Here is a 14,364-nt window from a genome sequence, read left to right as displayed (position 1 = left end):
CTTGCTTGTACTGCATCTCATTGTAGTTCTGTGTCCAAACTGAAATAATGTGTTGCAGCTTAAGCACGATGCCTCTGTCTGCACTGGTACCACTCTGCCTGCAGTGATACAAAAATGCCATTGACTTAAACACCTTTAAGGGTTGTAGGCGTTTCTCTCACTTTGTGCAGAAATATAGAAGTGCTTTGACTGCTCAGCAGACCTACGGATGAGAGTTTGCCTTGTTTTATATCTTCATGACTCTCAGGGAAGGATTTGAGATAATTCTTCTGCAAGTGGAGGTGAGGTGGGATCCTGATGAGCTATGCTGACATGGGATTTTTTTTATATATATAATTCTGCATTCTCTGCAATCACTTGCAGCCTGGAACTACTTTTTGTTCTGTTGTGACATCCTTCCTTTCATACAATACATATGACAGCTGCCATTTAGTGTGTAGCTAGAGGGGCTTTCCTAGTGGTGAAGAAAGATCGTTTGAGTACAGGGATGGGAGTTAGTCTGTGTCAGATTTAACTTGCAACAAAATGCTGCAGTAATAACCTCTTTATTCAGTTCAGTATATTTCTGCAGTCCTCAAAATAATTGTGGCAAATAGAGTGAGGTTTGAAGTGGATAAAAATGGAAAGCTTTCATTCCAACTCTGAGAAGCACGCCAAGTGATTAAAATGAAAAGTAAACAGGAATTTGTGGAAGAAATGAGGTGTATAGTCTTCTCTGGAATGTGAGTGGTGTGGAAATTCAATTTGTACTATAGTAAGTAACAACAGGTGATTCGTGGCCTAATAGGAACAGCAGGCATATATGGATTTTCACAATTTACGTGGCTGAAAATAGTTGAAATCTGAGGAGAGACAGCTGCTGCACAGCAGAAGTATCCAAAATAGCAGTGCACCAGTGTTTTAGTGAGTTTAGTAAGGATCTGGAAATGTTGATGGTTAGCTTTAGAAGACTCACAAATAGAGTGTAGTGATTAAATTGTTTTAGAAAACAATACCTTAAGTGAGTTCTAGGATCACCTGGACTGGGAGAAGTGGAGAACTATGCAGGAGGAGATAGGAATGTTGGGGAAAACTGGGCAGTGAGGAGATGCAGGCTGGGTGAGGGGACAGGCTCAAAGCAGGGTAATCCATGGCATGAAGGCCACCCAGGAGGTTACTAGTGCTGTGCCCTCAGGGACAGTACTGGTGCTGATACAGGGTGATAGGGCAGAGTGCACCCTCAGCAAGTTTTTCTGATTTTGCAAAACTGAGAGGAGTGCATGACAGACCCAATGGCCTCCATTTACAGGAGCCTCAGTGTGGTGGAGGAGAAATGGGATGACAGGAACCTCATGAAGTTCAGCAGAGAGAAGCCTAAAGCCACGCATCTGGGAAGGAATAACTAGGAGATGTGGTCAACCAGCCGGGAGAGAAATCCTGTGCAAGATGGCTGCAGCTCACAGGCAGGGAGAGGGGTGTCCTGTGTGCCATAAAATCAAACAGTAAGTAGGCTTTAAAAGGAGGTTTTAATCAGGTGAGGTGACAGACATAGGAGGCAACATGGTGACGTGAATTCCTGGTTATTTTTTTCTTTTATGTAGTTAAGTTGGTCCTAATTATTGCTATTTTTCTTGAGCAGAGGCAGACGTGTGAGTGCTGCAGTATTCAAGAATTTCCTTCTGGGGCTGTGTTTGGCTTAAGGACTACAGCTGCTACACACAGCAAACCATAGTGACCAGCAGATGTCGGCTCTTTGGTTTGGTTCATTTGTTTTAAACATATAAGTATTTTTGAAACACTCAGCTTTTAAACCTCAGCATTAATTTAATGAATTTAATGATATTAATGCTTAATTATTAGATACAGAACACTGTGGCCCACAGTGATTGGTTCCTGAGCAGACGTGGTAAGAAGGTAACCAGATGCCTTTGGTTTGGCTTTGTTTTGATAGAATTCACACTATGGAGAGGATGCTTGAATTCTGCTCATCTCTTAGATCACTAAAGGCAGTTTGTCTTCCACCTAGATTTGGTTCTTAGTGTGAAAGACATTTTCGAGCAGCTTGGTATTTGGTTCCAGACAGGCACTATATAGTGTACAGTTTATCTTACAGTACCTTATGTATCCTTAGGACACAATATACAAGATGAGTCATAAGCAAATGTCAGTGCCCTTCACTTGGTAGAGATGGGCTGTTTTAGTACAAGTGAATGAACTCGTGCACTTTAAGATGTCACTGACCATGGGAACCATTGCTAGAATAAATCATGACTCCTCACTCTTGCAAGTGTCAGTGGTTTCTGTATCGCTAACTTTGAGTTTTGTATAGCCAAGGAGAACACAAGTGTAATATACGGATTCCTGCTAGTGCAACTTCACTGTGCCAAGGGAGGTTTAGATCAGACATCAGGAAAGATCTTTTCGTGGAGAGGGCGGCCAAGCAGTGGAACGGGCTGCACGGGGAAGTGGTGGAGTCCCCATCTCCAGAGGTATTTAAGAGGTGACTGCACAAGGTGCCCAGGGATGTCATTTAATGGTGGCACTTGGTAGGTCAGGTGGGTGGTTGGGCTTGCTGATCTTGAAGGTTCTAGATTTATCTTGTTCAACCAAGATAATTCTATGATTCTGTTCTATAAATTCCATATGTTTTTCTTCATTTTCTTGAGCTTCGTTTGAGCCCATAAGCGATTTACTGCAGCATTATACTTCTCTGAAACTTTTGGGCTGGGCGGAATAGGTACCATTTTTCTCTCTCCAGTGAGAAGAAAGTTTGTGACTGTTTTGTATAAATTAATCTATAGGGGAAGCTAAATTTTAAAGTAGATGATGGAGAGCCAGCTTTGAATAGCAAATGCCATTTGGCAATCCTGTAGCATTCATGTTAGAGCTTAAAAAAAAATAGCAAACATGCGCACTATTATAGGTCTGCTCACTACTTATTGTTCTGTGCTTGGTTACTCTAAAAAGAGAGTGCTTATAGCTTTTGTGCTATGTAGACTCATTAAGGACTTCTGCTTTGGCTGAATAAACGAAAGCTTGATTGTTTCTTTCCAGCTCTAGAGGGCAACCTCGAGCTGCTTTCAAAGAGCAGTCTGAGTGATTAAGGTTTGAATGTAAAGGTTTGATCTTTTAATTATTGCATTCTGTAGTCTTATACTACCAAGGAAATAGTTAATATTGCATGTGATTACGATGTTTTCTTCCCCCTACTCTGAGATTAACATTCTGCTGCACGTGTGCACTCACTGGTGAGCTGGAAGGGAAGGTATAGATGCATCTTGATAGTAAACAGAATTCTATTGGATTCGCATTTGCTACCTACATCTTGTATCTGAAATTAAAAATACAAGCTTCCAGAACTGGATTTAGCTACACTGTCTATTCTTCCAGTTGATTTCAGGCTTGCCTTTTCTTTTCAGTTTCATCAGGAGGAAATCACATTTGCTGTGGACAAGAGTACACAAGGTACTTTACTCCTCTGTAAACGTTTGGCTGTTCTCTGCCTTGTGTCAGTGATGAGGCCAGTATGAGAAAGCAGAGCTGCAATGGATCCAGCTGGGTTTTCTGTGCTGGCATGTGGCATTGCACAACACTAGTGGTAGCAGAAGGGAAGCGGAAACAAGCCTGGGTGTAGGAAGTGCTTGTGAAGATTGTGGCTGCAGTGCAAGGCCAACCCAGGAGCTCTGTCCCTCTTGTTGCTCTCATCTTGGCTTAGAAAGCAGGGGAAGAGGAGGCTCTGGTCAGAAAAGGGTTCTTCACCTTAAAACGTAATGGAGAAAGCAACTGCAAAAATGAATACTGATTTAGTGTCCACGGAACAGTCTCACTCCATAAGAACCCATTCTCCACCCAGAGCAGTCAGGGACAATGGCCTTACCAGTCTCCTTTTGCTCTGTCATGTCACCTTTCATCATGTCACTGTGTGCTCTTTCCTGAGTCTCAGCTTTTGTCCTTCTACTGCTTTGACTTTCCTATCTTACTGTCATTCTTTCATGCTCCTCCACCACCGGATGCTGCAGTTCTGAATGCTTTCGTGTTGCTAAGCAATATTCTTTCTCCCTTCTCAGCAGCTTGGTTTACTTAGAAATAGTCTGTAGTTGCAGTCCTTGCCTGCTTGTCCTGAATTCTGATGTCTCCTAGTCTTTAGCTATGAGAGATAAACAATCTAACTTGCCAAATTCACCCATGTGAATGTAGGCATTGCTAAGACTTCTTGGACAGTACTGTTTTGCTGTTGGTTATATTTCACATGATCCTCACTGACTGTGTGGTTGTGAGACGTGCAGGCTGCTTGTTGCTGCTTGTCTGCCCCAGGCCACGTGTGTGCCGTGGGGCCCACTGTGCTGCTCCAAAGGGCCCCCAGACAAAATGCACTCGAATTACACATTACTAGTCATTATGCTCCACTGATGAAGGGTCTTGAAAATTATATGTGGATTTCTCACTCACCAGTTGTACAGAAGATGTTGAGAGGTGCAGTTTTGACCACCTGCTAAACCCAAACTGTCCCCAGAATCCAAGTTGCCCGTTGCAAAATCACGTCCAGAAATACTGGTGCCAGTGTGAATGTTTTTACATCTCATTTGAAGGGTAAGGTTAACTGCTAGTAAGTGCCAGGAAAGCAGGGATTGTAATTGCTTGAGAAACAATGCTTTGTTAAGAAGACCACCTGCAGAGCAGCAAAGAAAAGCCAGCAGCTCCCTATTGCATAGAAAAGCACAAGTACCTGTCTGTTACACTCCTTCATTGGGAAATGTGTATGAGAAGGCTGTATTGCAGAATTGGCTTGGCAGGCAGAAGTACACATAATTATCAGAGGTGACTCCAGTGCCACATCATTTATGTGTTTAAAGTTATCACAGAATCACAGAACTGTAGGGGTTGGAAGAGACCTCTAGAGATCATGGAGTCCAACCCCCTGCCAAAGCAGCTCCCTATCCCAGGTTGCACAGGTAGGCGTCCAGGTGGGTCTTGAGCAACTCCACAGAAGGAGACCCTACCACCTCTCTGTGCAGCTGTGTCACTGCTCCATCACTGCACTGTGGAGAACAGGTATAGTTGTTTCCCTATGGAAAACCCAATCAAGAATTCTTCAAATAGGCTACCTAAGTTTTGTGTCTTTAGCATGCAAATCATTTAAAGTAACAATTTTTATAGGAAACAATTGCAAGCATAGAGGATTGGGAAAGGCAGGGGAGAGTGCGTGCTTGGATCTCTTATCAGAACAGAATGTGGAAACGAGCATCCTGAGCTGCAGCTTACGTGTTTTAGATGAGCCTAACAGAATGCACAGTGCATGTAATCAGAGAGAGGTGGTAAGCCTGGGTCGTACTTTAACAACAGGTTGACATCAGCAAGATGAAATAGGAATGTTAAAATCCTTGGACATCGAATGGGTGTGATGTGAATTCGTCACCTTTGTGTCCAAAGCTGTTAGTTTCTGCAGGCATGTAAATGACCCACTTGTAGTGACAGGCTTCTCACAAGAATTGAGAAAAGTGCCTGCAAGTGTTTTATCTCCAAATGATCTTTGTTACAGGTGAAGGTGACAAAGGCTTTCAACTTGATTTAGGTGAAAATCCAGTTATTATTCAGGTATTGAAATGGACTTCCCTGCCTGTGCAAATGCCACAGCTTAGAGTATCACACTCCTTTTCTCAAGTCTGATAACTAAATAATAGAACTGTACAATCACAGAATGGTTTGGAAGGGACCCTAAAGCCCACACAGTTCCAGCCCAGTGCCACGGGTAGGGCTGGGCAGGGCTGGTCGTTGCCATCACACCCAGCGCTATCCGTGCCTCTGTGATGGCCACAATTAGTGCAAATGACAGTTTCAAGCCCATTACGCTGAGTGCATCCAAGAGGGGCTAAAAGCTGTGGAAAACGTATCATTAAACTATTTGGGGACGCTTAGGCCAACTGATACCAGAATGAATTATGACACGTGCAGCTTGTTTTTCTAACGAGTAATACAGTTAGTGCTATAAAGTAGCTGTTTCTAATAATTCTCTAGTTTTCAATATATTAAGATCATCACTTAGGTAGAATCTAATAATAGGTTAAAAACAACAGATCTGAATTCATTAAACACAGCTTTACATTCATTCAGTACTTTAGCTGACCTCATAAAAATACATTGCTTCAAAAAGCGGGAAATCATTCTTTTGTGGTGAGGTGGGTGAGAAAAGTAGTTTTAATAACCAAAATATTTTTAAATTTAAATATGCAAGTGCTTCAAACCTTGCAGCTTCAAAAGTGAAAAAGATGAATGTGTCAGACTTTGTCCCCATTTCAGCTAAGGACAGTCTTGTCACTTATTTCAGTCGGGTGTGGGTGATGCTCAAAGCAGTGAATCTCACCTGTAATTTTCCTGCTGCTGTGCTTTGCTTTGCTGCAAGGTGATGCACTGACCTCGTTCAGGCCTTTGTATCTCATTAGCTCTCATTCAAAGACCCCAAGGAGTTTAACAGCAGAAACTGAGCAGTCGTGCATCCATGTAGGGGTGCTATCAACTTGCGAGGTTCAAGTCTTAAAAAGATTATTGTAAATTTCACAAAAATCTTTACAAGTGCGTGTTTTTTTTTCCCATGTAACTCTTAACACAATGGCACGTTTTGATTTAAGTAAACCATTCTTTGATATAATATTTGCAATAGATTCTGAAGCGTCCAATAGTTCTGTGTAACATGGAGAAGGTCCCTGTGTTGTAGTGTTATGTGGGGAAGCTTTAAGATGGCTCACTCTTTGTTGTCGCTTTCTAACTATTCTTGAAGCTATTAAATGTGTGGTCTTTTTCTCCCTATCCTTACAATGAATCACACAGGGAGAATGAAACAAAGGTGATGATGCCACCTGCTGTGTGTGAACTCAGCCCCATGCTGAACGCTTGCGTTGTATGGGTAATAAATCCGCACTCAATTACAGCAGATTTGGGCTCATCTCTTTGCCTCAATCATCAAGAACGCAAACAGTAAACAGCAACCAAGCCCAGCCACTATCAGCCTGCCATCTCTCGGAGCCAGGTGAGTCATGCTGCTCTCTGTGCACAGATGTGGTACAACATACGTGCAGTTCATGGGAAGGGCTCCCAGGTGCAGGGTCAAACTGCTAATAAATAACCCGTGTGCCAAAGAGATCGGTGTTGGTAGGCTTGCTGAGGAAGTGAGGAGATGCCCCGTGGTGTTGCATTGGTCTGCAGCACAGCATCTTCTAAGAACAACAGCTGAGTAATTCCAGAATTTCAGGGAATGTTCTCAGCATGAATGGGTGGCATTTGTTTCCGTTGGGTGACATCAGATGGAGGATGATATTTCACTGAAATAACTGCTTAATCTCTCTCGTCTGCACTCAGTGCAACTGACATAGGGCCGTGGCTGGGCTGCAGGCCCAGAGGCCAAGCAGCAGGCTGGGCCATGTGCTAGCACAGCCTCAAGGCCTCTGCAGCATGACCAGCACCAGGATCACATGTGAACTCCTCCTCCACGTCCTGGACACTAGATCCCTTCTCATAGGTGTGTGATACCTGCATTCCCTAATGCCTGCACGCATCTTGCACAGACCTCTGGATTTTCTTTTCCTGAAGGGCAGGAAAAACAGAAGCATTCCTTTAGTAGGGACAGAACTGACTTTGCTAACCTTCTCTCATAGCTGTATTGATGTAATTGGAGCACGACTCCTGAAGTTTTTGCACGAGGACCTTCGCTGCCAGAAATCAGCAGAGCCTGATCTCTTCCCTCCCTGACCTTTAGGGCTGGGACTGTTCTGATCCCACAGCTCTGTTATATCTTTCCTCATACAATATGCTGCTACCCAAGAAGACCAGAAAGAGGAGCAGAATTAGTTTATCTTAATCTGTGGTCCCTGGTGTCCTCTAGATTGATGAACTCCCATGTAGTGAATTCATCTCCCGAGGCATGGAAGAAGACCACAGCAGGAGCCCCAAAGTGTGCTGTGGAAAATGGATAGGGAAAAGCTCACATTGCCGTGGGAGAATTTCTCCCGTGTGCGTCGGTAGCACAGACATCTTCCCATTCAGTGCCAAGTAGATATGGATAAATTCTTCTGAGAAGGTGACTTTCAAAGCTATCAAGCCTTTTTGTAATGTTTTTTTTTCTATTCATTCACAACAAGAAGTTCCAGTTGATAGAACCTGGTGAGTGAGTAGACTTCAAGCCCTACAGGACCATTGTAGGTAACAACACCCACAAGATTTCCACGGCTTATCTTCTGCAGCTGGCTCAAAATGGCACACTGAACTGGAGCTTATCTGCTGGCAATGTGTGTAGTCTTAAGCAGCCAAACAGTACTTCAGTAAGCCATAGTCCTACTGAAACTGCTCCAATGCCATCCGCTCTGATTAAAAAACAAAGCACGCTTCAGTACTGTCTGTTCTGTTCGCATACATCTTTAGCCATTTGTGATAAGCTGCATTCTAGTAAACTGTCTCTTTCCCATGTTGACCACAGGTGGGATTTGCCTTTTAAAGTGCAAAATAAGATAAGAAAGAAGGCTGATAGAGAAAACCATAGCTCTTGAAAACAGTGTGTTCTCATACAATGTGTAGAGCCTCGGCTTTCTGTTTTTGAAGGAGAGCAGCAGTGCCATAATGCTCTAAGCAGAAATTATTCAGAACATCTCCCACTGAAATGTGATAAATGCGGAAATAAATATCATGTCAAATCCTCGGCTCATCATCAGCTCCTAGAGAAAAGTACACTCCTGAGGTTTTTTTAAATGATGTGTTGTGCTACGTATGTCTGGAGGTTAAAAAAGCGCCTTAAGAAAATAAATAAAAGCTTTCTGATTGTTAAAAACTGATGTGGAATTAGGTATTTGTGAGGGAGACTGATGCATGGAGAATGTCTAATAAAGAATGTGGAAAATCTTGGGAGAATGATGCCTGTGAGATGCCACACATCAGCGTGCACGGCCTGGGTTAGAGGGCGCTGAGAGGAGGCCCTCAGAGGGCTCCACTTTGTGCTTCGGCCTTCAGACAGAGCCACACCTGAGAGCTGTCCGTGTCAATTATTGGTGATGGGAAAGCAGGTGAAAGCAAATTTGAAACACAGCCCTGGAGATCTGGTATCTCCAGAGGAGGGCAGATGGACAGACAGACCCAGCAGCTCTCTCAGGACAGGGTGGCTGAGGAGGTGCTGCCCGGGGGTGACAGTACCCTGCTTTGCTGGATTTGAGAAATAAGGCACGGAACCAGAATGCTAAATTTCCAGCCGTGTTCCAATTCTGATGTCAGTTTAAACCTGAATACTCAGATATATTTAAATGCCCTTTACATGCAAAGTGTGATGGAGCAGAGAACCATGAAACCAGCTGTGAGACACCACGCTGCCACTAGGCAGCAGCTGGCTGCTCCAACCAAGTGCTCTGTCCCAGATCTGACCCACTTGCCCCGTGCAATCTGCTTCCCCACAGGTGCTTGGAGCAGTAGCAAATCAGCAGTGACCAGTGAGTCTGTCTGCTCCTTCTCTTAGGTTACAGGCCCCTGAATCATCGCTGTTTGCAGACTGCATAGAGGCAAACAGAGATCAGGGCTCAGCTGTGTTTGCTCAGTGCTTTAAGAAAGTGCAGACGGACTTGCTCTTTGTAGAGGTGGTAGATCTCAACCAAAGACAACAGTTTTCCTCATAGGAAAGGGCTCAGCCGTTCAGCGAAAAGGGGAAATTCCACTCCTGTCACGCTGTGGTTCTGCAGCCCCCCAAATGAATTGACCAGATGAATTGACAAAGGGAAGGCAGAGCCTCCAGCCCTGTGCCACCCCCAGCAGAAAAGCACACAGCCCTGTTGTCGTCAACCTGAGAAGGATTGGGAGAAAGAAACAAATAACCTGCTGAGTTGGGCACGGGTAACGGAGATGTATTTTGAAGCTGATGTAAATCCTGTTGGGTGACGCTAGGTGAGTCACTGCAGTGGGTGGCAGCGGTTTCACATAATAGCGGTATCATCTGCCTTCTCCCATTGCTGTGACACGCCGCAAACACAGGCACCGTGCAGCAACTGGTGACTCACACCCTGTGTACCAAACTGAAACGGCTGAGGCCTCACAATATTTACAGTTGCGTTTCACATCTTTGCTTACAAAGCGGTGGAGCACTGCTGGGCCGCTCTTTCCCCTCCCAGCTCCTGGAGCTGGCTGCACCGTACCAAGGGGAGCACTTGGAGGGGTCTCGGGGTGAGCTGCTGGAGGCTGAAGGTGCTTGGGCATAAAAGAGGAAACGAGCAGCGAGTCAGGCTCCTTCACAGTCACGGTTTTTAAAGAATGGCATTAATTTGTGCTCGGGTAAGTTTACAGTTCCGCTTGGAAACATCTCAGCAGAAACATTGGAGCTGGAAGGAAGATTTGCACAGCAGGGGATGATTAGCTCTGTTGTGCCAAAGCTTAGAAATATTCCACGTGCTTATTGATGGGGATGGTCTCTGCTGTTTTAAATCGTTCTGACTATTAAATTGCAAAACAGGATTCAAAAATCCAGCGTGATTACTTCTAACTGAACTCTGAACTAAAACTCTGATAACGCAAGCAGATAAACTCTGCCAGTTCTTCTCTCCTTTTTCTCCACCCTGTTGGCAAAGCAGAAAATGGTGCAAAGCACAAGAAGAGCAGAGAGGAAAATGTTTAGGGTTTACAGCAGACAGAATGCACTCTGTATGTGTAGTGTTAGCAGCTCCCCTTGGTCACATAGCTCTCCATGTAGCACAGAGCCAGCTGAGCCTAATGCCTTACTAATTTAGATTTCATTGTGTTGCTGCTTTGGACTGTTACAGCACTTAGTTTATAGCGGAATAAATAAATTACCTGTAAGAAATTAAAACATAGCTTAATCTTGTGCTATCTGCAGATAGAATGCATCAGAAGGAAAAAATCAGATCTATTTTAGTTAAGATTTGTGTGCTAGGGCCATAAAACATCAGACTCATTCTACCAGGAACATCTTCAATGATAAATTCCCACACAGGATGCTATGCGGTGCCGTAAAACATTGAGTTCATAACTATGTTTTGTGCTTTACCTTTTTAACTAGGGACGAACTGTTGTTTGGAACACAGCACAAAGAAAGCAGGTTATGAGGAAGAGCTGTGCAGGGCCTTGGGCAGTGGGAGCAAAGGCATTACCATGCAGTTTGAGGTCCCTATGTCACCACGGCTGACACCCAGACCAGCAGCTGGTTTTCAGCACACCCATCTGCTCTCTCCTCTCAGTACTGCCCATTAATGGCCCTCATGAGCCATGCGCAGCCTCCCTGGCTGTAACTGTGCAGTTTGCATTGGAGATGTTGTGCTCAGGCTCCTTGGCTGATAGATGTTGGATCACCCTTAAGTAACACGTTGTGCATGGCTGGCAAATTTGGTCCTAGGAAATAGTTTCACTACCTTCCGTTTATTTTAGTAGGTTTGGGATACCCAAAGGAGCCAAAGGAGGGTGGTTTACCATCTTCAAAAGGGAGATCTCATCTTGTGTGTCACAGCACGGCATTGTCTTGCTGCTTGTTGCTTAAGACTACACACATCAGAACCCTGCTTGTTGAAGGTTCTGATGCCTTTCAAACACTGGGCTGAAGGGAATGGCTATTGAGAACAACCAGCAACTCTCTGTATTAAAAAAGTAATACAACCAAATCTGCAGGAAGAACGTATTTTCCCCAAGGGCAGATAGGCCCTGCCATTGGCAAACTGTACAGAATCAGAGTCATTTATGTTGAAGACCTCCAACAACATCAAGTCCAACAACCACCTAACACTAAAAAATCCACCACTAAACCTTTAAAATCCTGACTTTTCAGAAGTTAGAGGCAATCTCACGCAGGGGTTCTGTAGGAAGAGTGAGCTGCTGCAGAGCAGGTGATGTGCAGGGCAGGGGCAAAGCATGGCTGGGGACTTCCCTTTGGAAAGTTTAGGTGACTGAAATTTTTTGGTCATTATCTCAGGAAATTTCAGTACTGCTGGGCACAGTTATTCATGACTAGGGATAACAATTCTTCTGGGGGGTTCAATCTAATTTGAATCTAAATTGGCAGGCTTGGATATGCAAGCTCAAAATCTATTTTTTATGAGTATTAGGATGTTGGAGTCATCTTTAAATGAGAAAACATGGAGAGGAGTGGAAGGACAGCATAACTAACCTTTTCCTGATTGTGAGCTCTTTGGAGCCACCTCTCCAAACCTTCAGGTATAGTTAGAAAATTAGATATAAGTATCTCATTTTCAGTAAGTCATGAATCAGCAAAACCGTAAATCAGCAACTTTCCTGAATGGACATATAAGATCAATGAATGTCAATGTTTCCTTGTCAGAAGATACTGACTGAGCGCAATGAACGCACAGTACTGTGGAAATCACATGGTACCCATTTGGAAGTTGTTTTAGAGAGAAGTATTTGAGTAATCAAGCCAAGAAAACAGTATTTTAGAAGTATCCATTACAATAAAGATCATTTCCTTGAGGTAAATGCCTTTCTGTTAGGAGGAAAGCTGACTCATGAATATGGTGTGAAAGCTTCAGAAGTAAGCTTGCTTCCAGGCATGTTGCAAGTTTAGAGCGATGGTCCAATGACCACAACACAGCTAATTCATTTTAATTCTCCTCAGGTGCATGTATTTTGTTCTGTCTAAAAAGAATAAGTTTTAAAATACTGGTGTCCAGTTTTACTTACATAAAACAACATACATATCTTGCAAATATGGAGTGTATATACAGAAGGTTTGTAACACTGAGCAGTACTGAATTCTTGCATCTGTATGTCTTTAGGCTAGCTTGAAAGCAATCAGGATCTAGAACCACAGTGCTGTTGTGTGACATCCTGATGACTCAAAGGCTGCCCTAGGATTACACTCACACACAAAGGTGAGTGTAACCCAGCCCACCTTCTACAGATGCCACATTGGACACCTCTTCAGTTTCTTACCAGCTCCCTGTGCCTGTGGGGTGCTGGTGACTTAGTTCAGAAGAGGATGAAAAGAAGTAGGATATAGTACTGAAATCCATAAAGGCTGCACAAAGGACATCAGGACAGAGGTGGCACCTGGTTTCAGAAGTGAATTGGGCCATAACCAGAGTCAGTAGCTGGCAGTCGCTGTCATGGGTTAAACCAAGGATCTTAAATGCCCTCCACTTCATTTCTGCGCTATTGTGGCTCTCTGAGGGGAGAGCTCTACCATGCATGGGGCTACACGAGTCACTAACAGCCTGCTGCATCTATCAGGAGCGCAGTGCTGCTTAGGATACTCTGCAGCCTGCACATTAGGAGACAAACAGCACTTTCCCACCTAACCATGGGCTTGAACTGCAGGGTAAGCAAGTAAAGCTGAGCTTCTGCCTGCTTCCCCGTGCAGAGGGAACAGGTTTATGAAAGAATCTGAGACCCCCAAAGGGGTTTACCTGGTGTACATCAGATGATGTACAATGCCAACTAATACAGCAAGCTGAGATACCACCTAAAAACTGAAGACAGGCAGGACATCTTTTGCCTAAAACTCCTATTGCTACTGAGCAAAACATGCAAAAAGAACCTAAAAGTTGACATACAGCTAGCAATGTCCTTGGGATGCAAGGCTGTTAACTCAACCCTGTAATGCTGTGTGGGGAAAGTAATCATGGGTTCTACCACACGTCTGCCTGTATTTTATGAGGAGAAGTATATAATCAAATTATTTAAATCTATTTTGCAAAATTGTAATTGTAAAGGCAGACCGTCCCCTTGTTCATCCCCTGCCATCCTGCAGCCTTACTCACCATGCCACGGAACAGACACAGCAAACAGCATTACTGGCAGCTATTGGGAACACACTGCTGTGTGTCATACACCAAGCAGCATGAAGCCAGAACAGCTACAGCACAGCACAAGCTCCGTTAATAGGATTTATGTGAGAACATACTTGTACTAAAGATTAATATACAAAGATCACGTTTTACTTCACTGCTAAGCTCCTGGCGTGATGGTAACAGCATGATAAATTAAATGAGACAAAAAAAACTGCATTCTCTATCTCACTCCTGCTAGGCTGAAGCACTTCAGGTGCTGAAGGGAAAAAAAGTCATGAAGTTTCTCCCAGTGCCATCGCTGCAGACTTGGTGTGGCCATCAGCTGCCTGTCCTGCTCCACTGGCACCCATCCCCAGCAGCACTCAGTGCGTGGCTGCCTGCAGCACGGCTCAGGTGGGCTTGTGCCGAGGGTTGGTTCAATTTGGGGGTGTTTTTCTGAATCTGAGGGCAGATTCCTGTTCCACATTCTTCCCTGATATGGTTCTGAGTGCAAGGAAAAGCTAATATTATCGAATGAATATTCTTGTTATACTGCTCTATTAAAACCACCACCAGTTTTTCATGTCAGCCAGAATTCAGGGAAGTGCATTTAGTTCTGATAGAAAATTGT

Source organism: Cyrtonyx montezumae, unplaced genomic scaffold, assembly GCF_038088225.1.
Source record: "Cyrtonyx montezumae isolate F1298 unplaced genomic scaffold, pur_monq_1.0 scaffold_8, whole genome shotgun sequence".
Taxonomy (NCBI): domain Eukaryota; kingdom Metazoa; phylum Chordata; class Aves; order Galliformes; family Odontophoridae; genus Cyrtonyx; species Cyrtonyx montezumae.
The sequence above is the reverse complement of the archived record's forward strand: the minus strand, read 5'-3'. Positions refer to the sequence as shown.